The 22,081-nt window shown below is 54.2% G+C and overlaps 37 non-coding genes across 37 annotated transcripts; all 37 read left to right on the forward strand.

Annotated features, from left to right (window-relative positions):
* Window positions 1-206: 206 nt before the first annotated feature.
* Window positions 207-278, forward strand: Trnae-cuc. Its single transcript has one exon. It is a non-coding gene; the product is annotated as a tRNA-Glu (tRNA).
* Window positions 279-651: 373 nt separating this feature from the next.
* Window positions 652-723, forward strand: Trnah-gug. Its single transcript has one exon. It is a non-coding gene; the product is annotated as a tRNA-His (tRNA).
* Window positions 724-1,470: 747 nt separating this feature from the next.
* Trnal-uag lies at window positions 1,471-1,552 on the forward strand. Its single transcript has one exon. It is a non-coding gene; the product is annotated as a tRNA-Leu (tRNA).
* Window positions 1,553-1,997: 445 nt separating this feature from the next.
* On the forward strand, window positions 1,998-2,069 carry Trnae-cuc. The gene has a single exon. It is a non-coding gene; the product is annotated as a tRNA-Glu (tRNA).
* A 374-nt stretch (window positions 2,070-2,443) lies between these two features.
* Trnah-gug lies at window positions 2,444-2,515 on the forward strand. The gene has a single exon. It is a non-coding gene; the product is annotated as a tRNA-His (tRNA).
* Window positions 2,516-3,262: 747 nt separating this feature from the next.
* On the forward strand, window positions 3,263-3,344 carry Trnal-uag. Its single transcript has one exon. It is a non-coding gene; the product is annotated as a tRNA-Leu (tRNA).
* A 445-nt stretch (window positions 3,345-3,789) lies between these two features.
* Window positions 3,790-3,861, forward strand: Trnae-cuc. The gene has a single exon. It is a non-coding gene; the product is annotated as a tRNA-Glu (tRNA).
* A 374-nt stretch (window positions 3,862-4,235) lies between these two features.
* Window positions 4,236-4,307, forward strand: Trnah-gug. Its single transcript has one exon. It is a non-coding gene; the product is annotated as a tRNA-His (tRNA).
* A 747-nt stretch (window positions 4,308-5,054) lies between these two features.
* On the forward strand, window positions 5,055-5,136 carry Trnal-uag. Its single transcript has one exon. It is a non-coding gene; the product is annotated as a tRNA-Leu (tRNA).
* A 445-nt stretch (window positions 5,137-5,581) lies between these two features.
* Window positions 5,582-5,653, forward strand: Trnae-cuc. The gene has a single exon. It is a non-coding gene; the product is annotated as a tRNA-Glu (tRNA).
* Window positions 5,654-6,026: 373 nt separating this feature from the next.
* Window positions 6,027-6,098, forward strand: Trnah-gug. Its single transcript has one exon. It is a non-coding gene; the product is annotated as a tRNA-His (tRNA).
* A 747-nt stretch (window positions 6,099-6,845) lies between these two features.
* Window positions 6,846-6,927, forward strand: Trnal-uag. Its single transcript has one exon. It is a non-coding gene; the product is annotated as a tRNA-Leu (tRNA).
* Window positions 6,928-7,372: 445 nt separating this feature from the next.
* On the forward strand, window positions 7,373-7,444 carry Trnae-cuc. The gene has a single exon. It is a non-coding gene; the product is annotated as a tRNA-Glu (tRNA).
* A 374-nt stretch (window positions 7,445-7,818) lies between these two features.
* Window positions 7,819-7,890, forward strand: Trnah-gug. The gene has a single exon. It is a non-coding gene; the product is annotated as a tRNA-His (tRNA).
* Window positions 7,891-8,637: 747 nt separating this feature from the next.
* Window positions 8,638-8,719, forward strand: Trnal-uag. Its single transcript has one exon. It is a non-coding gene; the product is annotated as a tRNA-Leu (tRNA).
* A 445-nt stretch (window positions 8,720-9,164) lies between these two features.
* On the forward strand, window positions 9,165-9,236 carry Trnae-cuc. The gene has a single exon. It is a non-coding gene; the product is annotated as a tRNA-Glu (tRNA).
* A 374-nt stretch (window positions 9,237-9,610) lies between these two features.
* Window positions 9,611-9,682, forward strand: Trnah-gug. The gene has a single exon. It is a non-coding gene; the product is annotated as a tRNA-His (tRNA).
* A 747-nt stretch (window positions 9,683-10,429) lies between these two features.
* Trnal-uag lies at window positions 10,430-10,511 on the forward strand. Its single transcript has one exon. It is a non-coding gene; the product is annotated as a tRNA-Leu (tRNA).
* A 445-nt stretch (window positions 10,512-10,956) lies between these two features.
* Trnae-cuc lies at window positions 10,957-11,028 on the forward strand. Its single transcript has one exon. It is a non-coding gene; the product is annotated as a tRNA-Glu (tRNA).
* A 374-nt stretch (window positions 11,029-11,402) lies between these two features.
* On the forward strand, window positions 11,403-11,474 carry Trnah-gug. The gene has a single exon. It is a non-coding gene; the product is annotated as a tRNA-His (tRNA).
* Window positions 11,475-12,221: 747 nt separating this feature from the next.
* Trnal-uag lies at window positions 12,222-12,303 on the forward strand. Its single transcript has one exon. It is a non-coding gene; the product is annotated as a tRNA-Leu (tRNA).
* A 445-nt stretch (window positions 12,304-12,748) lies between these two features.
* On the forward strand, window positions 12,749-12,820 carry Trnae-cuc. Its single transcript has one exon. It is a non-coding gene; the product is annotated as a tRNA-Glu (tRNA).
* Window positions 12,821-13,194: 374 nt separating this feature from the next.
* Window positions 13,195-13,266, forward strand: Trnah-gug. Its single transcript has one exon. It is a non-coding gene; the product is annotated as a tRNA-His (tRNA).
* Window positions 13,267-14,013: 747 nt separating this feature from the next.
* Trnal-uag lies at window positions 14,014-14,095 on the forward strand. The gene has a single exon. It is a non-coding gene; the product is annotated as a tRNA-Leu (tRNA).
* Window positions 14,096-14,540: 445 nt separating this feature from the next.
* Window positions 14,541-14,612, forward strand: Trnae-cuc. Its single transcript has one exon. It is a non-coding gene; the product is annotated as a tRNA-Glu (tRNA).
* A 374-nt stretch (window positions 14,613-14,986) lies between these two features.
* Window positions 14,987-15,058, forward strand: Trnah-gug. Its single transcript has one exon. It is a non-coding gene; the product is annotated as a tRNA-His (tRNA).
* A 747-nt stretch (window positions 15,059-15,805) lies between these two features.
* On the forward strand, window positions 15,806-15,887 carry Trnal-uag. Its single transcript has one exon. It is a non-coding gene; the product is annotated as a tRNA-Leu (tRNA).
* A 445-nt stretch (window positions 15,888-16,332) lies between these two features.
* Window positions 16,333-16,404, forward strand: Trnae-cuc. The gene has a single exon. It is a non-coding gene; the product is annotated as a tRNA-Glu (tRNA).
* Window positions 16,405-16,778: 374 nt separating this feature from the next.
* Window positions 16,779-16,850, forward strand: Trnah-gug. The gene has a single exon. It is a non-coding gene; the product is annotated as a tRNA-His (tRNA).
* A 747-nt stretch (window positions 16,851-17,597) lies between these two features.
* On the forward strand, window positions 17,598-17,679 carry Trnal-uag. Its single transcript has one exon. It is a non-coding gene; the product is annotated as a tRNA-Leu (tRNA).
* A 445-nt stretch (window positions 17,680-18,124) lies between these two features.
* On the forward strand, window positions 18,125-18,196 carry Trnae-cuc. The gene has a single exon. It is a non-coding gene; the product is annotated as a tRNA-Glu (tRNA).
* Window positions 18,197-18,570: 374 nt separating this feature from the next.
* Trnah-gug lies at window positions 18,571-18,642 on the forward strand. Its single transcript has one exon. It is a non-coding gene; the product is annotated as a tRNA-His (tRNA).
* Window positions 18,643-19,389: 747 nt separating this feature from the next.
* Window positions 19,390-19,471, forward strand: Trnal-uag. Its single transcript has one exon. It is a non-coding gene; the product is annotated as a tRNA-Leu (tRNA).
* A 445-nt stretch (window positions 19,472-19,916) lies between these two features.
* On the forward strand, window positions 19,917-19,988 carry Trnae-cuc. Its single transcript has one exon. It is a non-coding gene; the product is annotated as a tRNA-Glu (tRNA).
* Window positions 19,989-20,362: 374 nt separating this feature from the next.
* On the forward strand, window positions 20,363-20,434 carry Trnah-gug. The gene has a single exon. It is a non-coding gene; the product is annotated as a tRNA-His (tRNA).
* Window positions 20,435-21,181: 747 nt separating this feature from the next.
* Window positions 21,182-21,263, forward strand: Trnal-uag. The gene has a single exon. It is a non-coding gene; the product is annotated as a tRNA-Leu (tRNA).
* A 445-nt stretch (window positions 21,264-21,708) lies between these two features.
* Trnae-cuc lies at window positions 21,709-21,780 on the forward strand. Its single transcript has one exon. It is a non-coding gene; the product is annotated as a tRNA-Glu (tRNA).
* The last annotated feature ends 301 nt before the right edge of the window (window positions 21,781-22,081 follow it).

Consider the following 22,081-nt stretch of genomic DNA (forward strand, 5'->3'; position numbering starts at 1 on the left):
CTGCTTGGTGAATTGCCGTAGAACAGTGCGTGGTGCAACGACAGGATTTGTAGGCACCTTTTGCTCTCATCATTGCTGGCGTCCGTCTCCCCGAAATGCGTCCGGGGCACGCCGTTCTATAACGCGAGAGAGCGGATTTTTTACAGTTGTCGTCAGTTAACCGTGGGTGGCTGCTGCGTTCGCTGGAAAGAGCACTGCCGTCGTTATCCGGTGTGGTCTAGTGGCTAGGATACCTGGCTCTCACCCAGGAGGCCCGGGTTCGATTCCCGGTACCGGAATCGCGCGTTTTTGTTGCTCCTCTTATGCGACTTGTCTCGACTTTGCTCGACTGACGCTACGCTGACGCGTGCAGAAAGCTACGTTAAGTATGATTCACGGCAACACCTGACGGCGAGAGAGATGAAGCGTCTATCCACTTGTTATCCAGCCACATACCTGTAGTCAAGAGGCTTGGGGGACTGCAAGACATTGCCACGGAGGTGAATGCAGCTAACCACTGTAGTTAGTGTCCTGACAGCGCAGGCACGTTCATTTGCTCGTATACATGTGATGGAGACCGTGTCTCACACTGCTGTGGCGTACACCTTGGCCTAGGCTCTGCTGTGTATCGCCACTTGCATTACAGGCAGCTGCTTTCAGGGCGCGTCCGTGGCCGTGATCGTCTAGTGGTTAGGACATTGCGTTGTGGCCGCAATAACCCAGGTTCGAATCCTGGTCACGGCAATTTTGAAAGTTTTGCCTTGCTGCCGTTGCAATGACGAGTACTCGAAATGACAGTACTCTCTTGATTTTTTCACTCGTGTTCCGCAGGCCGCAGTTTGCCCTACCACTTCATCCCCAACACGTAATGTCGCCTCCTAGAGCGCAGACGTCCGCTGCTCTCTGTAGTCGAAAAGGGCAGTTGTTTGAAGTGCGATGGATGAGCAGCCAGTCCCAGCAGAACCGGAAGCTGTGGCGTGCACTGTTTGTACAAATGCTAGGAACACTGGCGCACCAAGCAGCGCATGTAGCGTGGCCGAGCGCTTTAAGGCGCTGGTTTAAGGCACCAGACTCTCTGTAGGCGCGGTTTCGAATCCCGTAGCTGCCGGGGGCTTTGCTGTGATCGCGTTAAGCTGCCGCTTTTTCTTCAAGTGTAACCTCCTTGAGCTCACATATGTTTGATACATGGAGCATTCTAGCTCCGCCTGACAGTTACAGCTACGATACTTTAGTGGTTACGGAAAGCCCAGGTTCGAAACCTGGTCACGGCACGAAAACGTCTCTTGACGCTGTCTCCTTAACTGCGACAGCTACAGACAAGTGGCGTCGCTACCATACGGCGGGCACGGCTTTTTCTTGCTGTGGATGGCCTAAAGAGACGCTTCCAGTGGGAGAGCAGTGGAAATACATGGCACGGCGATTGCCAAGATACTTCCATTTCGAAGTGATCTTTGTAGTACAAACGAAACGTTTTGCGGCTGCTGCTCCAACGGTAACGTGGCCGAGCGGTCTAAGGCGCTGGTTTTAGGCACCAGTCTCTTCGGAGGCGTGGGTTCGAATCCCACCGTTGCCACTTTTTACGTCTCATTTTTGTGCCGTTGCGGTGTGTTCTCGTGGGGTAGGACGCAGCTCTTGTGACGCGCGTGTTGTGTAGGTAGCGTGGCCGAGCGGTCTAAGGCGCTGGTTTCAGGCACCATTCTCTTCGGAGGCGTGGGTTCCAATCCCACTCCTGCCAAACGTGTAATGTTTCCTGTGTCGAAGGCAGGTGCACTCATTGCCCGCAAAGGAAACAGCACAACAAGGCGTGAGCGTCTGCTTGGTGAATTGCCGTAGAACAGTGCGTGGTGCAACGACAGGATTTGTAGGCACCTTTTGCTCTCATCATTGCTGGCGTCCGTCTCCCCGAAATGCGTCCGGGGCACGCCGTTCTATAACGCGAGAGAGCGGATTTTTTACAGTTGTCGTCAGTTAACCGTGGGTGGCTGCTGCGTTCGCTGGAAAGAGCACTGCCGTCGTTATCCGGTGTGGTCTAGTGGCTAGGATACCTGGCTCTCACCCAGGAGGCCCGGGTTCGATTCCCGGTACCGGAATCGCGCGTTTTTGTTGCTCCTCTTATGCGACTTGTCTCGACTTTGCTCGACTGACGCTACGCTGACGCGTGCAGAAAGCTACGTTAAGTATGATTCACGGCAACACCTGACGGCGAGAGAGATGAAGCGTCTATCCACTTGTTATCCAGCCACATACCTGTAGTCAAGAGGCTTGGGGGACTGCAAGACATTGCCACGGAGGTGAATGCAGCTAACCACTGTAGTTAGTGTCCTGACAGCGCAGGCACGTTCATTTGCTCGTATACATGTGATGGAGACCGTGTCTCACACTGCTGTGGCGTACACCTTGGCCTAGGCTCTGCTGTGTATCGCCACTTGCATTACAGGCAGCTGCTTTCGCGGGCGCGTCCGTGGCCGTGATCGTCTAGTGGTTAGGACATTGCGTTGTGGCCGCAATAACCCAGGTTCGAATCCTGGTCACGGCAATTTTGAAAGTTTTGCCTTGCTGCCGTTGCAATGACGAGTACTCGAAATGACAGTACTCTCTTGATTTTTTCACTCGTGTTCCGCAGGCCGCAGTTTGCCCTACCACTTCATCCCCAACACGTAATGTCGCCTCCTAGAGCGCAGACGTCCGCTGCTCTCTGTAGTCGAAAAGGGCAGTTGTTTGAAGTGCGATGGATGAGCAGCCAGTCCCAGCAGAACCGGAAGCTGTGGCGTGCACTGTTTGTACAAATGCTAGGAACACTGGCGCACCAAGCAGCGCATGTAGCGTGGCCGAGCGCTTTAAGGCGCTGGTTTAAGGCACCAGACTCTCTGTAGGCGCGGTTTCGAATCCCGTAGCTGCCGGGGGCTTTGCTGTGATCGCGTTAAGCTGCCGCTTTTTCTTCAAGTGTAACCTCCTTGAGCTCACATATGTTTGATACATGGAGCATTCTAGCTCCGCCTGACAGTTACAGCTACGATACTTTAGTGGTTACGGAAAGCCCAGGTTCGAAACCTGGTCACGGCACGAAAACGTCTCTTGACGCTGTCTCCTTAACTGCGACAGCTACAGACAAGTGGCGTCGCTACCATACGGCGGGCACGGCTTTTTCTTGCTGTGGATGGCCTAAAGAGACGCTTCCAGTGGGAGAGCAGTGGAAATACATGGCACGGCGATTGCCAAGATACTTCCATTTCGAAGTGATCTTTGTAGTACAAACGAAACGTTTTGCGGCTGCTGCTCCAACGGTAACGTGGCCGAGCGGTCTAAGGCGCTGGTTTTAGGCACCAGTCTCTTCGGAGGCGTGGGTTCGAATCCCACCGTTGCCACTTTTTACGTCTCATTTTTGTGCCGTTGCGGTGTGTTCTCGTGGGGTAGGACGCAGCTCTTGTGACGCGCGTGTTGTGTAGGTAGCGTGGCCGAGCGGTCTAAGGCGCTGGTTTCAGGCACCATTCTCTTCGGAGGCGTGGGTTCCAATCCCACTCCTGCCAAACGTGTAATGTTTCCTGTGTCGAAGGCAGGTGCACTCATTGCCCGCAAAGGAAACAGCACAACAAGGCGTGAGCGTCTGCTTGGTGAATTGCCGTAGAACAGTGCGTGGTGCAACGACAGGATTTGTAGGCACCTTTTGCTCTCATCATTGCTGGCGTCCGTCTCCCCGAAATGCGTCCGGGGCACGCCGTTCTATAACGCGAGAGAGCGGATTTTTTACAGTTGTCGTCAGTTAACCGTGGGTGGCTGCTGCGTTCGCTGGAAAGAGCACTGCCGTCGTTATCCGGTGTGGTCTAGTGGCTAGGATACCTGGCTCTCACCCAGGAGGCCCGGGTTCGATTCCCGGTACCGGAATCGCGCGTTTTTGTTGCTCCTCTTATGCGACTTGTCTCGACTTTGCTCGACTGACGCTACGCTGACGCGTGCAGAAAGCTACGTTAAGTATGATTCACGGCAACACCTGACGGCGAGAGAGATGAAGCGTCTATCCACTTGTTATCCAGCCACATACCTGTAGTCAAGAGGCTTGGGGGACTGCAAGACATTGCCACGGAGGTGAATGCAGCTAACCACTGTAGTTAGTGTCCTGACAGCGCAGGCACGTTCATTTGCTCGTATACATGTGATGGAGACCGTGTCTCACACTGCTGTGGCGTACACCTTGGCCTAGGCTCTGCTGTGTATCGCCACTTGCATTACAGGCAGCTGCTTTCGCGGGCGCGTCCGTGGCCGTGATCGTCTAGTGGTTAGGACATTGCGTTGTGGCCGCAATAACCCAGGTTCGAATCCTGGTCACGGCAATTTTGAAAGTTTTGCCTTGCTGCCGTTGCAATGACGAGTACTCGAAATGACAGTACTCTCTTGATTTTTTCACTCGTGTTCCGCAGGCCGCAGTTTGCCCTACCACTTCATCCCCAACACGTAATGTCGCCTCCTAGAGCGCAGACGTCCGCTGCTCTCTGTAGTCGAAAAGGGCAGTTGTTTGAAGTGCGATGGATGAGCAGCCAGTCCCAGCAGAACCGGAAGCTGTGGCGTGCACTGTTTGTACAAATGCTAGGAACACTGGCGCACCAAGCAGCGCATGTAGCGTGGCCGAGCGCTTTAAGGCGCTGGTTTAAGGCACCAGACTCTCTGTAGGCGCGGTTTCGAATCCCGTAGCTGCCGGGGGCTTTGCTGTGATCGCGTTAAGCTGCCGCTTTTTCTTCAAGTGTAACCTCCTTGAGCTCACATATGTTTGATACATGGAGCATTCTAGCTCCGCCTGACAGTTACAGCTACGATACTTTAGTGGTTACGGAAAGCCCAGGTTCGAAACCTGGTCACGGCACGAAAACGTCTCTTGACGCTGTCTCCTTAACTGCGACAGCTACAGACAAGTGGCGTCGCTACCATACGGCGGGCACGGCTTTTTCTTGCTGTGGATGGCCTAAAGAGACGCTTCCAGTGGGAGAGCAGTGGAAATACATGGCACGGCGATTGCCAAGATACTTCCATTTCGAAGTGATCTTTGTAGTACAAACGAAACGTTTTGCGGCTGCTGCTCCAACGGTAACGTGGCCGAGCGGTCTAAGGCGCTGGTTTTAGGCACCAGTCTCTTCGGAGGCGTGGGTTCGAATCCCACCGTTGCCACTTTTTACGTCTCATTTTTGTGCCGTTGCGGTGTGTTCTCGTGGGGTAGGACGCAGCTCTTGTGACGCGCGTGTTGTGTAGGTAGCGTGGCCGAGCGGTCTAAGGCGCTGGTTTCAGGCACCATTCTCTTCGGAGGCGTGGGTTCCAATCCCACTCCTGCCAAACGTGTAATGTTTCCTGTGTCGAAGGCAGGTGCACTCATTGCCCGCAAAGGAAACAGCACAACAAGGCGTGAGCGTCTGCTTGGTGAATTGCCGTAGAACAGTGCGTGGTGCAACGACAGGATTTGTAGGCACCTTTTGCTCTCATCATTGCTGGCGTCCGTCTCCCCGAAATGCGTCCGGGGCACGCCGTTCTATAACGCGAGAGAGCGGATTTTTTACAGTTGTCGTCAGTTAACCGTGGGTGGCTGCTGCGTTCGCTGGAAAGAGCACTGCCGTCGTTATCCGGTGTGGTCTAGTGGCTAGGATACCTGGCTCTCACCCAGGAGGCCCGGGTTCGATTCCCGGTACCGGAATCGCGCGTTTTTGTTGCTCCTCTTATGCGACTTGTCTCGACTTTGCTCGACTGACGCTACGCTGACGCGTGCAGAAAGCTACGTTAAGTATGATTCACGGCAACACCTGACGGCGAGAGAGATGAAGCGTCTATCCACTTGTTATCCAGCCACATACCTGTAGTCAAGAGGCTTGGGGGACTGCAAGACATTGCCACGGAGGTGAATGCAGCTAACCACTGTAGTTAGTGTCCTGACAGCGCAGGCACGTTCATTTGCTCGTATACATGTGATGGAGACCGTGTCTCACACTGCTGTGGCGTACACCTTGGCCTAGGCTCTGCTGTGTATCGCCACTTGCATTACAGGCAGCTGCTTTCAGGGCGCGTCCGTGGCCGTGATCGTCTAGTGGTTAGGACATTGCGTTGTGGCCGCAATAACCCAGGTTCGAATCCTGGTCACGGCAATTTTGAAAGTTTTGCCTTGCTGCCGTTGCAATGACGAGTACTCGAAATGACAGTACTCTCTTGATTTTTTCACTCGTGTTCCGCAGGCCGCAGTTTGCCCTACCACTTCATCCCCAACACGTAATGTCGCCTCCTAGAGCGCAGACGTCCGCTGCTCTCTGTAGTCGAAAAGGGCAGTTGTTTGAAGTGCGATGGATGAGCAGCCAGTCCCAGCAGAACCGGAAGCTGTGGCGTGCACTGTTTGTACAAATGCTAGGAACACTGGCGCACCAAGCAGCGCATGTAGCGTGGCCGAGCGCTTTAAGGCGCTGGTTTAAGGCACCAGACTCTCTGTAGGCGCGGTTTCGAATCCCGTAGCTGCCGGGGGCTTTGCTGTGATCGCGTTAAGCTGCCGCTTTTTCTTCAAGTGTAACCTCCTTGAGCTCACATATGTTTGATACATGGAGCATTCTAGCTCCGCCTGACAGTTACAGCTACGATACTTTAGTGGTTACGGAAAGCCCAGGTTCGAAACCTGGTCACGGCACGAAAACGTCTCTTGACGCTGTCTCCTTAACTGCGACAGCTACAGACAAGTGGCGTCGCTACCATACGGCGGGCACGGCTTTTTCTTGCTGTGGATGGCCTAAAGAGACGCTTCCAGTGGGAGAGCAGTGGAAATACATGGCACGGCGATTGCCAAGATACTTCCATTTCGAAGTGATCTTTGTAGTACAAACGAAACGTTTTGCGGCTGCTGCTCCAACGGTAACGTGGCCGAGCGGTCTAAGGCGCTGGTTTTAGGCACCAGTCTCTTCGGAGGCGTGGGTTCGAATCCCACCGTTGCCACTTTTTACGTCTCATTTTTGTGCCGTTGCGGTGTGTTCTCGTGGGGTAGGACGCAGCTCTTGTGACGCGCGTGTTGTGTAGGTAGCGTGGCCGAGCGGTCTAAGGCGCTGGTTTCAGGCACCATTCTCTTCGGAGGCGTGGGTTCCAATCCCACTCCTGCCAAACGTGTAATGTTTCCTGTGTCGAAGGCAGGTGCACTCATTGCCCGCAAAGGAAACAGCACAACAAGGCGTGAGCGTCTGCTTGGTGAATTGCCGTAGAACAGTGCGTGGTGCAACGACAGGATTTGTAGGCACCTTTTGCTCTCATCATTGCTGGCGTCCGTCTCCCCGAAATGCGTCCGGGGCACGCCGTTCTATAACGCGAGAGAGCGGATTTTTTACAGTTGTCGTCAGTTAACCGTGGGTGGCTGCTGCGTTCGCTGGAAAGAGCACTGCCGTCGTTATCCGGTGTGGTCTAGTGGCTAGGATACCTGGCTCTCACCCAGGAGGCCCGGGTTCGATTCCCGGTACCGGAATCGCGCGTTTTTGTTGCTCCTCTTATGCGACTTGTCTCGACTTTGCTCGACTGACGCTACGCTGACGCGTGCAGAAAGCTACGTTAAGTATGATTCACGGCAACACCTGACGGCGAGAGAGATGAAGCGTCTATCCACTTGTTATCCAGCCACATACCTGTAGTCAAGAGGCTTGGGGGACTGCAAGACATTGCCACGGAGGTGAATGCAGCTAACCACTGTAGTTAGTGTCCTGACAGCGCAGGCACGTTCATTTGCTCGTATACATGTGATGGAGACCGTGTCTCACACTGCTGTGGCGTACACCTTGGCCTAGGCTCTGCTGTGTATCGCCACTTGCATTACAGGCAGCTGCTTTCGCGGGCGCGTCCGTGGCCGTGATCGTCTAGTGGTTAGGACATTGCGTTGTGGCCGCAATAACCCAGGTTCGAATCCTGGTCACGGCAATTTTGAAAGTTTTGCCTTGCTGCCGTTGCAATGACGAGTACTCGAAATGACAGTACTCTCTTGATTTTTTCACTCGTGTTCCGCAGGCCGCAGTTTGCCCTACCACTTCATCCCCAACACGTAATGTCGCCTCCTAGAGCGCAGACGTCCGCTGCTCTCTGTAGTCGAAAAGGGCAGTTGTTTGAAGTGCGATGGATGAGCAGCCAGTCCCAGCAGAACCGGAAGCTGTGGCGTGCACTGTTTGTACAAATGCTAGGAACACTGGCGCACCAAGCAGCGCATGTAGCGTGGCCGAGCGCTTTAAGGCGCTGGTTTAAGGCACCAGACTCTCTGTAGGCGCGGTTTCGAATCCCGTAGCTGCCGGGGGCTTTGCTGTGATCGCGTTAAGCTGCCGCTTTTTCTTCAAGTGTAACCTCCTTGAGCTCACATATGTTTGATACATGGAGCATTCTAGCTCCGCCTGACAGTTACAGCTACGATACTTTAGTGGTTACGGAAAGCCCAGGTTCGAAACCTGGTCACGGCACGAAAACGTCTCTTGACGCTGTCTCCTTAACTGCGACAGCTACAGACAAGTGGCGTCGCTACCATACGGCGGGCACGGCTTTTTCTTGCTGTGGATGGCCTAAAGAGACGCTTCCAGTGGGAGAGCAGTGGAAATACATGGCACGGCGATTGCCAAGATACTTCCATTTCGAAGTGATCTTTGTAGTACAAACGAAACGTTTTGCGGCTGCTGCTCCAACGGTAACGTGGCCGAGCGGTCTAAGGCGCTGGTTTTAGGCACCAGTCTCTTCGGAGGCGTGGGTTCGAATCCCACCGTTGCCACTTTTTACGTCTCATTTTTGTGCCGTTGCGGTGTGTTCTCGTGGGGTAGGACGCAGCTCTTGTGACGCGCGTGTTGTGTAGGTAGCGTGGCCGAGCGGTCTAAGGCGCTGGTTTCAGGCACCATTCTCTTCGGAGGCGTGGGTTCCAATCCCACTCCTGCCAAACGTGTAATGTTTCCTGTGTCGAAGGCAGGTGCACTCATTGCCCGCAAAGGAAACAGCACAACAAGGCGTGAGCGTCTGCTTGGTGAATTGCCGTAGAACAGTGCGTGGTGCAACGACAGGATTTGTAGGCACCTTTTGCTCTCATCATTGCTGGCGTCCGTCTCCCCGAAATGCGTCCGGGGCACGCCGTTCTATAACGCGAGAGAGCGGATTTTTTACAGTTGTCGTCAGTTAACCGTGGGTGGCTGCTGCGTTCGCTGGAAAGAGCACTGCCGTCGTTATCCGGTGTGGTCTAGTGGCTAGGATACCTGGCTCTCACCCAGGAGGCCCGGGTTCGATTCCCGGTACCGGAATCGCGCGTTTTTGTTGCTCCTCTTATGCGACTTGTCTCGACTTTGCTCGACTGACGCTACGCTGACGCGTGCAGAAAGCTACGTTAAGTATGATTCACGGCAACACCTGACGGCGAGAGAGATGAAGCGTCTATCCACTTGTTATCCAGCCACATACCTGTAGTCAAGAGGCTTGGGGGACTGCAAGACATTGCCACGGAGGTGAATGCAGCTAACCACTGTAGTTAGTGTCCTGACAGCGCAGGCACGTTCATTTGCTCGTATACATGTGATGGAGACCGTGTCTCACACTGCTGTGGCGTACACCTTGGCCTAGGCTCTGCTGTGTATCGCCACTTGCATTACAGGCAGCTGCTTTCGCGGGCGCGTCCGTGGCCGTGATCGTCTAGTGGTTAGGACATTGCGTTGTGGCCGCAATAACCCAGGTTCGAATCCTGGTCACGGCAATTTTGAAAGTTTTGCCTTGCTGCCGTTGCAATGACGAGTACTCGAAATGACAGTACTCTCTTGATTTTTTCACTCGTGTTCCGCAGGCCGCAGTTTGCCCTACCACTTCATCCCCAACACGTAATGTCGCCTCCTAGAGCGCAGACGTCCGCTGCTCTCTGTAGTCGAAAAGGGCAGTTGTTTGAAGTGCGATGGATGAGCAGCCAGTCCCAGCAGAACCGGAAGCTGTGGCGTGCACTGTTTGTACAAATGCTAGGAACACTGGCGCACCAAGCAGCGCATGTAGCGTGGCCGAGCGCTTTAAGGCGCTGGTTTAAGGCACCAGACTCTCTGTAGGCGCGGTTTCGAATCCCGTAGCTGCCGGGGGCTTTGCTGTGATCGCGTTAAGCTGCCGCTTTTTCTTCAAGTGTAACCTCCTTGAGCTCACATATGTTTGATACATGGAGCATTCTAGCTCCGCCTGACAGTTACAGCTACGATACTTTAGTGGTTACGGAAAGCCCAGGTTCGAAACCTGGTCACGGCACGAAAACGTCTCTTGACGCTGTCTCCTTAACTGCGACAGCTACAGACAAGTGGCGTCGCTACCATACGGCGGGCACGGCTTTTTCTTGCTGTGGATGGCCTAAAGAGACGCTTCCAGTGGGAGAGCAGTGGAAATACATGGCACGGCGATTGCCAAGATACTTCCATTTCGAAGTGATCTTTGTAGTACAAACGAAACGTTTTGCGGCTGCTGCTCCAACGGTAACGTGGCCGAGCGGTCTAAGGCGCTGGTTTTAGGCACCAGTCTCTTCGGAGGCGTGGGTTCGAATCCCACCGTTGCCACTTTTTACGTCTCATTTTTGTGCCGTTGCGGTGTGTTCTCGTGGGGTAGGACGCAGCTCTTGTGACGCGCGTGTTGTGTAGGTAGCGTGGCCGAGCGGTCTAAGGCGCTGGTTTCAGGCACCATTCTCTTCGGAGGCGTGGGTTCCAATCCCACTCCTGCCAAACGTGTAATGTTTCCTGTGTCGAAGGCAGGTGCACTCATTGCCCGCAAAGGAAACAGCACAACAAGGCGTGAGCGTCTGCTTGGTGAATTGCCGTAGAACAGTGCGTGGTGCAACGACAGGATTTGTAGGCACCTTTTGCTCTCATCATTGCTGGCGTCCGTCTCCCCGAAATGCGTCCGGGGCACGCCGTTCTATAACGCGAGAGAGCGGATTTTTTACAGTTGTCGTCAGTTAACCGTGGGTGGCTGCTGCGTTCGCTGGAAAGAGCACTGCCGTCGTTATCCGGTGTGGTCTAGTGGCTAGGATACCTGGCTCTCACCCAGGAGGCCCGGGTTCGATTCCCGGTACCGGAATCGCGCGTTTTTGTTGCTCCTCTTATGCGACTTGTCTCGACTTTGCTCGACTGACGCTACGCTGACGCGTGCAGAAAGCTACGTTAAGTATGATTCACGGCAACACCTGACGGCGAGAGAGATGAAGCGTCTATCCACTTGTTATCCAGCCACATACCTGTAGTCAAGAGGCTTGGGGGACTGCAAGACATTGCCACGGAGGTGAATGCAGCTAACCACTGTAGTTAGTGTCCTGACAGCGCAGGCACGTTCATTTGCTCGTATACATGTGATGGAGACCGTGTCTCACACTGCTGTGGCGTACACCTTGGCCTAGGCTCTGCTGTGTATCGCCACTTGCATTACAGGCAGCTGCTTTCGCGGGCGCGTCCGTGGCCGTGATCGTCTAGTGGTTAGGACATTGCGTTGTGGCCGCAATAACCCAGGTTCGAATCCTGGTCACGGCAATTTTGAAAGTTTTGCCTTGCTGCCGTTGCAATGACGAGTACTCGAAATGACAGTACTCTCTTGATTTTTTCACTCGTGTTCCGCAGGCCGCAGTTTGCCCTACCACTTCATCCCCAACACGTAATGTCGCCTCCTAGAGCGCAGACGTCCGCTGCTCTCTGTAGTCGAAAAGGGCAGTTGTTTGAAGTGCGATGGATGAGCAGCCAGTCCCAGCAGAACCGGAAGCTGTGGCGTGCACTGTTTGTACAAATGCTAGGAACACTGGCGCACCAAGCAGCGCATGTAGCGTGGCCGAGCGCTTTAAGGCGCTGGTTTAAGGCACCAGACTCTCTGTAGGCGCGGTTTCGAATCCCGTAGCTGCCGGGGGCTTTGCTGTGATCGCGTTAAGCTGCCGCTTTTTCTTCAAGTGTAACCTCCTTGAGCTCACATATGTTTGATACATGGAGCATTCTAGCTCCGCCTGACAGTTACAGCTACGATACTTTAGTGGTTACGGAAAGCCCAGGTTCGAAACCTGGTCACGGCACGAAAACGTCTCTTGACGCTGTCTCCTTAACTGCGACAGCTACAGACAAGTGGCGTCGCTACCATACGGCGGGCACGGCTTTTTCTTGCTGTGGATGGCCTAAAGAGACGCTTCCAGTGGGAGAGCAGTGGAAATACATGGCACGGCGATTGCCAAGATACTTCCATTTCGAAGTGATCTTTGTAGTACAAACGAAACGTTTTGCGGCTGCTGCTCCAACGGTAACGTGGCCGAGCGGTCTAAGGCGCTGGTTTTAGGCACCAGTCTCTTCGGAGGCGTGGGTTCGAATCCCACCGTTGCCACTTTTTACGTCTCATTTTTGTGCCGTTGCGGTGTGTTCTCGTGGGGTAGGACGCAGCTCTTGTGACGCGCGTGTTGTGTAGGTAGCGTGGCCGAGCGGTCTAAGGCGCTGGTTTCAGGCACCATTCTCTTCGGAGGCGTGGGTTCCAATCCCACTCCTGCCAAACGTGTAATGTTTCCTGTGTCGAAGGCAGGTGCACTCATTGCCCGCAAAGGAAACAGCACAACAAGGCGTGAGCGTCTGCTTGGTGAATTGCCGTAGAACAGTGCGTGGTGCAACGACAGGATTTGTAGGCACCTTTTGCTCTCATCATTGCTGGCGTCCGTCTCCCCGAAATGCGTCCGGGGCACGCCGTTCTATAACGCGAGAGAGCGGATTTTTTACAGTTGTCGTCAGTTAACCGTGGGTGGCTGCTGCGTTCGCTGGAAAGAGCACTGCCGTCGTTATCCGGTGTGGTCTAGTGGCTAGGATACCTGGCTCTCACCCAGGAGGCCCGGGTTCGATTCCCGGTACCGGAATCGCGCGTTTTTGTTGCTCCTCTTATGCGACTTGTCTCGACTTTGCTCGACTGACGCTACGCTGACGCGTGCAGAAAGCTACGTTAAGTATGATTCACGGCAACACCTGACGGCGAGAGAGATGAAGCGTCTATCCACTTGTTATCCAGCCACATACCTGTAGTCAAGAGGCTTGGGGGACTGCAAGACATTGCCACGGAAGTGAATGCAGCTAACCACTGTAGTTAGTGTCCTGACAGCGCAGGCACGTTCATTTGCTCGTATACATGTGATGGAGACCGTGTCTCACACTGCTGTGGCGTACACCTTGGCCTAGGCTCTGCTGTGTATCGCCACTTGCATTACAGGCAGCTGCTTTCGCGGGCGCGTCCGTGGCCGTGATCGTCTAGTGGTTAGGACATTGCGTTGTGGCCGCAATAACCCAGGTTCGAATCCTGGTCACGGCAATTTTGAAAGTTTTGCCTTGCTGCCGTTGCAATGACGAGTACTCGAAATGACAGTACTCTCTTGATTTTTTCACTCGTGTTCCGCAGGCCGCAGTTTGCCCTACCACTTCATCCCCAACACGTAATGTCGCCTCCTAGAGCGCAGACGTCCGCTGCTCTCTGTAGTCGAAAAGGGCAGTTGTTTGAAGTGCGATGGATGAGCAGCCAGTCCCAGCAGAACCGGAAGCTGTGGCGTGCACTGTTTGTACAAATGCTAGGAACACTGGCGCACCAAGCAGCGCATGTAGCGTGGCCGAGCGCTTTAAGGCGCTGGTTTAAGGCACCAGACTCTCTGTAGGCGCGGTTTCGAATCCCGTAGCTGCCGGGGGCTTTGCTGTGATCGCGTTAAGCTGCCGCTTTTTCTTCAAGTGTAACCTCCTTGAGCTCACATATGTTTGATACATGGAGCATTCTAGCTCCGCCTGACAGTTACAGCTACGATACTTTAGTGGTTACGGAAAGCCCAGGTTCGAAACCTGGTCACGGCACGAAAACGTCTCTTGACGCTGTCTCCTTAACTGCGACAGCTACAGACAAGTGGCGTCGCTACCATACGGCGGGCACGGCTTTTTCTTGCTGTGGATGGCCTAAAGAGACGCTTCCAGTGGGAGAGCAGTGGAAATACATGGCACGGCGATTGCCAAGATACTTCCATTTCGAAGTGATCTTTGTAGTACAAACGAAACGTTTTGCGGCTGCTGCTCCAACGGTAACGTGGCCGAGCGGTCTAAGGCGCTGGTTTTAGGCACCAGTCTCTTCGGAGGCGTGGGTTCGAATCCCACCGTTGCCACTTTTTACGTCTCATTTTTGTGCCGTTGCGGTGTGTTCTCGTGGGGTAGGACGCAGCTCTTGTGACGCGCGTGTTGTGTAGGTAGCGTGGCCGAGCGGTCTAAGGCGCTGGTTTCAGGCACCATTCTCTTCGGAGGCGTGGGTTCCAATCCCACTCCTGCCAAACGTGTAATGTTTCCTGTGTCGAAGGCAGGTGCACTCATTGCCCGCAAAGGAAACAGCACAACAAGGCGTGAGCGTCTGCTTGGTGAATTGCCGTAGAACAGTGCGTGGTGCAACGACAGGATTTGTAGGCACCTTTTGCTCTCATCATTGCTGGCGTCCGTCTCCCCGAAATGCGTCCGGGGCACGCCGTTCTATAACGCGAGAGAGCGGATTTTTTACAGTTGTCGTCAGTTAACCGTGGGTGGCTGCTGCGTTCGCTGGAAAGAGCACTGCCGTCGTTATCCGGTGTGGTCTAGTGGCTAGGATACCTGGCTCTCACCCAGGAGGCCCGGGTTCGATTCCCGGTACCGGAATCGCGCGTTTTTGTTGCTCCTCTTATGCGACTTGTCTCGACTTTGCTCGACTGACGCTACGCTGACGCGTGCAGAAAGCTACGTTAAGTATGATTCACGGCAACACCTGACGGCGAGAGAGATGAAGCGTCTATCCACTTGTTATCCAGCCACATACCTGTAGTCAAGAGGCTTGGGGGACTGCAAGACATTGCCACGGAGGTGAATGCAGCTAACCACTGTAGTTAGTGTCCTGACAGCGCAGGCACGTTCATTTGCTCGTATACATGTGATGGAGACCGTGTCTCACACTGCTGTGGCGTACACCTTGGCCTAGGCTCTGCTGTGTATCGCCACTTGCATTACAGGCAGCTGCTTTCGCGGGCGCGTCCGTGGCCGTGATCGTCTAGTGGTTAGGACATTGCGTTGTGGCCGCAATAACCCAGGTTCGAATCCTGGTCACGGCAATTTTGAAAGTTTTGCCTTGCTGCCGTTGCAATGACGAGTACTCGAAATGACAGTACTCTCTTGATTTTTTCACTCGTGTTCCGCAGGCCGCAGTTTGCCCTACCACTTCATCCCCAACACGTAATGTCGCCTCCTAGAGCGCAGACGTCCGCTGCTCTCTGTAGTCGAAAAGGGCAGTTGTTTGAAGTGCGATGGATGAGCAGCCAGTCCCAGCAGAACCGGAAGCTGTGGCGTGCACTGTTTGTACAAATGCTAGGAACACTGGCGCACCAAGCAGCGCATGTAGCGTGGCCGAGCGCTTTAAGGCGCTGGTTTAAGGCACCAGACTCTCTGTAGGCGCGGTTTCGAATCCCGTAGCTGCCGGGGGCTTTGCTGTGATCGCGTTAAGCTGCCGCTTTTTCTTCAAGTGTAACCTCCTTGAGCTCACATATGTTTGATACATGGAGCATTCTAGCTCCGCCTGACAGTTACAGCTACGATACTTTAGTGGTTACGGAAAGCCCAGGTTCGAAACCTGGTCACGGCACGAAAACGTCTCTTGACGCTGTCTCCTTAACTGCGACAGCTACAGACAAGTGGCGTCGCTACCATACGGCGGGCACGGCTTTTTCTTGCTGTGGATGGCCTAAAGAGACGCTTCCAGTGGGAGAGCAGTGGAAATACATGGCACGGCGATTGCCAAGATACTTCCATTTCGAAGTGATCTTTGTAGTACAAACGAAACGTTTTGCGGCTGCTGCTCCAACGGTAACGTGGCCGAGCGGTCTAAGGCGCTGGTTTTAGGCACCAGTCTCTTCGGAGGCGTGGGTTCGAATCCCACCGTTGCCACTTTTTACGTCTCATTTTTGTGCCGTTGCGGTGTGTTCTCGTGGGGTAGGACGCAGCTCTTGTGACGCGCGTGTTGTGTAGGTAGCGTGGCCGAGCGGTCTAAGGCGCTGGTTTCAGGCACCATTCTCTTCGGAGGCGTGGGTTCCAATCCCACTCCTGCCAAACGTGTAATGTTTCCTGTGTCGAAGGCAGGTGCACTCATTGCCCGCAAAGGAAACAGCACAACAAGGCGTGAGCGTCTGCTTGGTGAATTGCCGTAGAACAGTGCGTGGTGCAACGACAGGATTTGTAGGCACCTTTTGCTCTCATCATTGCTGGCGTCCGTCTCCCCGAAATGCGTCCGGGGCACGCCGTTCTATAACGCGAGAGAGCGGATTTTTTACAGTTGTCGTCAGTTAACCGTGGGTGGCTGCTGCGTTCGCTGGAAAGAGCACTGCCGTCGTTATCCGGTGTGGTCTAGTGGCTAGGATACCTGGCTCTCACCCAGGAGGCCCGGGTTCGATTCCCGGTACCGGAATCGCGCGTTTTTGTTGCTCCTCTTATGCGACTTGTCTCGACTTTGCTCGACTGACGCTACGCTGACGCGTGCAGAAAGCTACGTTAAGTATGATTCACGGCAACACCTGACGGCGAGAGAGATGAAGCGTCTATCCACTTGTTATCCAGCCACATACCTGTAGTCAAGAGGCTTGGGGGACTGCAAGACATTGCCACGGAGGTGAATGCAGCTAACCACTGTAGTTAGTGTCCTGACAGCGCAGGCACGTTCATTTGCTCGTATACATGTGATGGAGACCGTGTCTCACACTGCTGTGGCGTACACCTTGGCCTAGGCTCTGCTGTGTATCGCCACTTGCATTACAGGCAGCTGCTTTCGCGGGCGCGTCCGTGGCCGTGATCGTCTAGTGGTTAGGACATTGCGTTGTGGCCGCAATAACCCAGGTTCGAATCCTGGTCACGGCAATTTTGAAAGTTTTGCCTTGCTGCCGTTGCAATGACGAGTACTCGAAATGACAGTACTCTCTTGATTTTTTCACTCGTGTTCCGCAGGCCGCAGTTTGCCCTACCACTTCATCCCCAACACGTAATGTCGCCTCCTAGAGCGCAGACGTCCGCTGCTCTCTGTAGTCGAAAAGGGCAGTTGTTTGAAGTGCGATGGATGAGCAGCCAGTCCCAGCAGAACCGGAAGCTGTGGCGTGCACTGTTTGTACAAATGCTAGGAACACTGGCGCACCAAGCAGCGCATGTAGCGTGGCCGAGCGCTTTAAGGCGCTGGTTTAAGGCACCAGACTCTCTGTAGGCGCGGTTTCGAATCCCGTAGCTGCCGGGGGCTTTGCTGTGATCGCGTTAAGCTGCCGCTTTTTCTTCAAGTGTAACCTCCTTGAGCTCACATATGTTTGATACATGGAGCATTCTAGCTCCGCCTGACAGTTACAGCTACGATACTTTAGTGGTTACGGAAAGCCCAGGTTCGAAACCTGGTCACGGCACGAAAACGTCTCTTGACGCTGTCTCCTTAACTGCGACAGCTACAGACAAGTGGCGTCGCTACCATACGGCGGGCACGGCTTTTTCTTGCTGTGGATGGCCTAAAGAGACGCTTCCAGTGGGAGAGCAGTGGAAATACATGGCACGGCGATTGCCAAGATACTTCCATTTCGAAGTGATCTTTGTAGTACAAACGAAACGTTTTGCGGCTGCTGCTCCAACGGTAACGTGGCCGAGCGGTCTAAGGCGCTGGTTTTAGGCACCAGTCTCTTCGGAGGCGTGGGTTCGAATCCCACCGTTGCCACTTTTTACGTCTCATTTTTGTGCCGTTGCGGTGTGTTCTCGTGGGGTAGGACGCAGCTCTTGTGACGCGCGTGTTGTGTAGGTAGCGTGGCCGAGCGGTCTAAGGCGCTGGTTTCAGGCACCATTCTCTTCGGAGGCGTGGGTTCCAATCCCACTCCTGCCAAACGTGTAATGTTTCCTGTGTCGAAGGCAGGTGCACTCATTGCCCGCAAAGGAAACAGCACAACAAGGCGTGAGCGTCTGCTTGGTGAATTGCCGTAGAACAGTGCGTGGTGCAACGACAGGATTTGTAGGCACCTTTTGCTCTCATCATTGCTGGCGTCCGTCTCCCCGAAATGCGTCCGGGGCACGCCGTTCTATAACGCGAGAGAGCGGATTTTTTACAGTTGTCGTCAGTTAACCGTGGGTGGCTGCTGCGTTCGCTGGAAAGAGCACTGCCGTCGTTATCCGGTGTGGTCTAGTGGCTAGGATACCTGGCTCTCACCCAGGAGGCCCGGGTTCGATTCCCGGTACCGGAATCGCGCGTTTTTGTTGCTCCTCTTATGCGACTTGTCTCGACTTTGCTCGACTGACGCTACGCTGACGCGTGCAGAAAGCTACGTTAAGTATGATTCACGGCAACACCTGACGGCGAGAGAGATGAAGCGTCTATCCACTTGTTATCCAGCCACATACCTGTAGTCAAGAGGCTTGGGGGACTGCAAGACATTGCCACGGAGGTGAATGCAGCTAACCACTGTAGTTAGTGTCCTGACAGCGCAGGCACGTTCATTTGCTCGTATACATGTGATGGAGACCGTGTCTCACACTGCTGTGGCGTACACCTTGGCCTAGGCTCTGCTGTGTATCGCCACTTGCATTACAGGCAGCTGCTTTCGCGGGCGCGTCCGTGGCCGTGATCGTCTAGTGGTTAGGACATTGCGTTGTGGCCGCAATAACCCAGGTTCGAATCCTGGTCACGGCAATTTTGAAAGTTTTGCCTTGCTGCCGTTGCAATGACGAGTACTCGAAATGACAGTACTCTCTTGATTTTTTCACTCGTGTTCCGCAGGCCGCAGTTTGCCCTACCACTTCATCCCCAACACGTAATGTCGCCTCCTAGAGCGCAGACGTCCGCTGCTCTCTGTAGTCGAAAAGGGCAGTTGTTTGAAGTGCGATGGATGAGCAGCCAGTCCCAGCAGAACCGGAAGCTGTGGCGTGCACTGTTTGTACAAATGCTAGGAACACTGGCGCACCAAGCAGCGCATGTAGCGTGGCCGAGCGCTTTAAGGCGCTGGTTTAAGGCACCAGACTCTCTGTAGGCGCGGTTTCGAATCCCGTAGCTGCCGGGGGCTTTGCTGTGATCGCGTTAAGCTGCCGCTTTTTCTTCAAGTGTAACCTCCTTGAGCTCACATATGTTTGATACATGGAGCATTCTAGCTCCGCCTGACAGTTACAGCTACGATACTTTAGTGGTTACGGAAAGCCCAGGTTCGAAACCTGGTCACGGCACGAAAACGTCTCTTGACGCTGTCTCCTTAACTGCGACAGCTACAGACAAGTGGCGTCGCTACCATACGGCGGGCACGGCTTTTTCTTGCTGTGGATGGCCTAAAGAGACGCTTCCAGTGGGAGAGCAGTGGAAATACATGGCACGGCGATTGCCAAGATACTTCCATTTCGAAGTGATCTTTGTAGTACAAACGAAACGTTTTGCGGCTGCTGCTCCAACGGTAACGTGGCCGAGCGGTCTAAGGCGCTGGTTTTAGGCACCAGTCTCTTCGGAGGCGTGGGTTCGAATCCCACCGTTGCCACTTTTTACGTCTCATTTTTGTGCCGTTGCGGTGTGTTCTCGTGGGGTAGGACGCAGCTCTTGTGACGCGCGTGTTGTGTAGGTAGCGTGGCCGAGCGGTCTAAGGCGCTGGTTTCAGGCACCATTCTCTTCGGAGGCGTGGGTTCCAATCCCACTCCTGCCAAACGTGTAATGTTTCCTGTGTCGAAGGCAGGTGCACTCATTGCCCGCAAAGGAAACAGCACAACAAGGCGTGAGCGTCTGCTTGGTGAATTGCCGTAGAACAGTGCGTGGTGCAACGACAGGATTTGTAGGCACCTTTTGCTCTCATCATTGCTGGCGTCCGTCTCCCCGAAATGCGTCCGGGGCACGCCGTTCTATAACGCGAGAGAGCGGATTTTTTACAGTTGTCGTCAGTTAACCGTGGGTGGCTGCTGCGTTCGCTGGAAAGAGCACTGCCGTCGTTATCCGGTGTGGTCTAGTGGCTAGGATACCTGGCTCTCACCCAGGAGGACCGGGTTCGATTCCCGGTACCGGAATCGCGCGTTTTTGTTGCTCCTCTTATGCGACTTGTCTCGACTTTGCTCGACTGACGCTACGCTGACGCGTGCAGAAAGCTACGTTAAGTATGATTCACGGCAACACCTGACGGCGAGAGAGATGAAGCGTCTATCCACTTGTTATCCAGCCACATACCTGTAGTCAAGAGGCTTGGGGGACTGCAAGACATTGCCACGGAGGTGAATGCAGCTAACCACTGTAGTTAGTGTCCTGACAGCGCAGGCACGTTCATTTGCTCGTATACATGTGATGGAGACCGTGTCTCACACTGCTGTGGCGTACACCTTGGCCTAGGCTCTGCTGTGTATCGCCACTTGCATTACAGGCAGCTGCTTTCGCGGGCGCGTCCGTGGCCGTGATCGTCTAGTGGTTAGGACATTGCGTTGTGGCCGCAATAACCCAGGTTCGAATCCTGGTCACGGCAATTTTGAAAGTTTTGCCTTGCTGCCGTTGCAATGACGAGTACTCGAAATGACAGTACTCTCTTGATTTTTTCACTCGTGTTCCGCAGGCCGCAGTTTGCCCTACCACTTCATCCCCAACACGTAATGTCGCCTCCTAGAGCGCAGACGTCCGCTGCTCTCTGTAGTCGAAAAGGGCAGTTGTTTGAAGTGCGATGGATGAGCAGCCAGTCCCAGCAGAACCGGAAGCTGTGGCGTGCACTGTTTGTACAAATGCTAGGAACACTGGCGCACCAAGCAGCGCATGTAGCGTGGCCGAGCGCTTTAAGGCGCTGGTTTAAGGCACCAGACTCTCTGTAGGCGCGGTTTCGAATCCCGTAGCTGCCGGGGGCTTTGCTGTGATCGCGTTAAGCTGCCGCTTTTTCTTCAAGTGTAACCTCCTTGAGCTCACATATGTTTGATACATGGAGCATTCTAGCTCCGCCTGACAGTTACAGCTACGATACTTTAGTGGTTACGGAAAGCCCAGGTTCGAAACCTGGTCACGGCACGAAAACGTCTCTTGACGCTGTCTCCTTAACTGCGACAGCTACAGACAAGTGGCGTCGCTACCATACGGCGGGCACGGCTTTTTCTTGCTGTGGATGGCCTAAAGAGACGCTTCCAGTGGGAGAGCAGTGGAAATACATGGCACGGCGATTGCCAAGATACTTCCATTTCGAAGTGATCTTTGTAGTACAAACGAAACGTTTTGCGGCTGCTGCTCCAACGGTAACGTGGCCGAGCGGTCTAAGGCGCTGGTTTTAGGCACCAGTCTCTTCGGAGGCGTGGGTTCGAATCCCACCGTTGCCACTTTTTACGTCTCATTTTTGTGCCGTTGCGGTGTGTTCTCGTGGGGTAGGACGCAGCTCTTGTGACGCGCGTGTTGTGTAGGTAGCGTGGCCGAGCGGTCTAAGGCGCTGGTTTCAGGCACCATTCTCTTCGGAGGCGTGGGTTCCAATCCCACTCCTGCCAAACGTGTAATGTTTCCTGTGTCGAAGGCAGGTGCACTCATTGCCCGCAAAGGAAACAGCACAACAAGGCGTGAGCGTCTGCTTGGTGAATTGCCGTAGAACAGTGCGTGGTGCAACGACAGGATTTGTAGGCACCTTTTGCTCTCATCATTGCTGGCGTCCGTCTCCCCGAAATGCGTCCGGGGCACGCCGTTCTATAACGCGAGAGAGCGGATTTTTTACAGTTGTCGTCAGTTAACCGTGGGTGGCTGCTGCGTTCGCTGGAAAGAGCACTGCCGTCGTTATCCGGTGTGGTCTAGTGGCTAGGATACCTGGCTCTCACCCAGGAGGCCCGGGTTCGATTCCCGGTACCGGAATCGCGCGTTTTTGTTGCTCCTCTTATGCGACTTGTCTCGACTTTGCTCGACTGACGCTACGCTGACGCGTGCAGAAAGCTACGTTAAGTATGATTCACGGCAACACCTGACGGCGAGAGAGATGAAGCGTCTATCCACTTGTTATCCAGCCACATACCTGTAGTCAAGAGGCTTGGGGGACTGCAAGACATTGCCACGGAGGTGAATGCAGCTAACCACTGTAGTTAGTGTCCTGACAGCGCAGGCACGTTCATTTGCTCGTATACATGTGATGGAGACCGTGTCTCACACTGCTGTGGCG

Source organism: Schistocerca piceifrons, unplaced genomic scaffold (assembly GCF_021461385.2).
Source record: "Schistocerca piceifrons isolate TAMUIC-IGC-003096 unplaced genomic scaffold, iqSchPice1.1 HiC_scaffold_695, whole genome shotgun sequence".
Lineage (NCBI taxonomy): Eukaryota > Metazoa > Arthropoda > Insecta > Orthoptera > Acrididae > Schistocerca > Schistocerca piceifrons.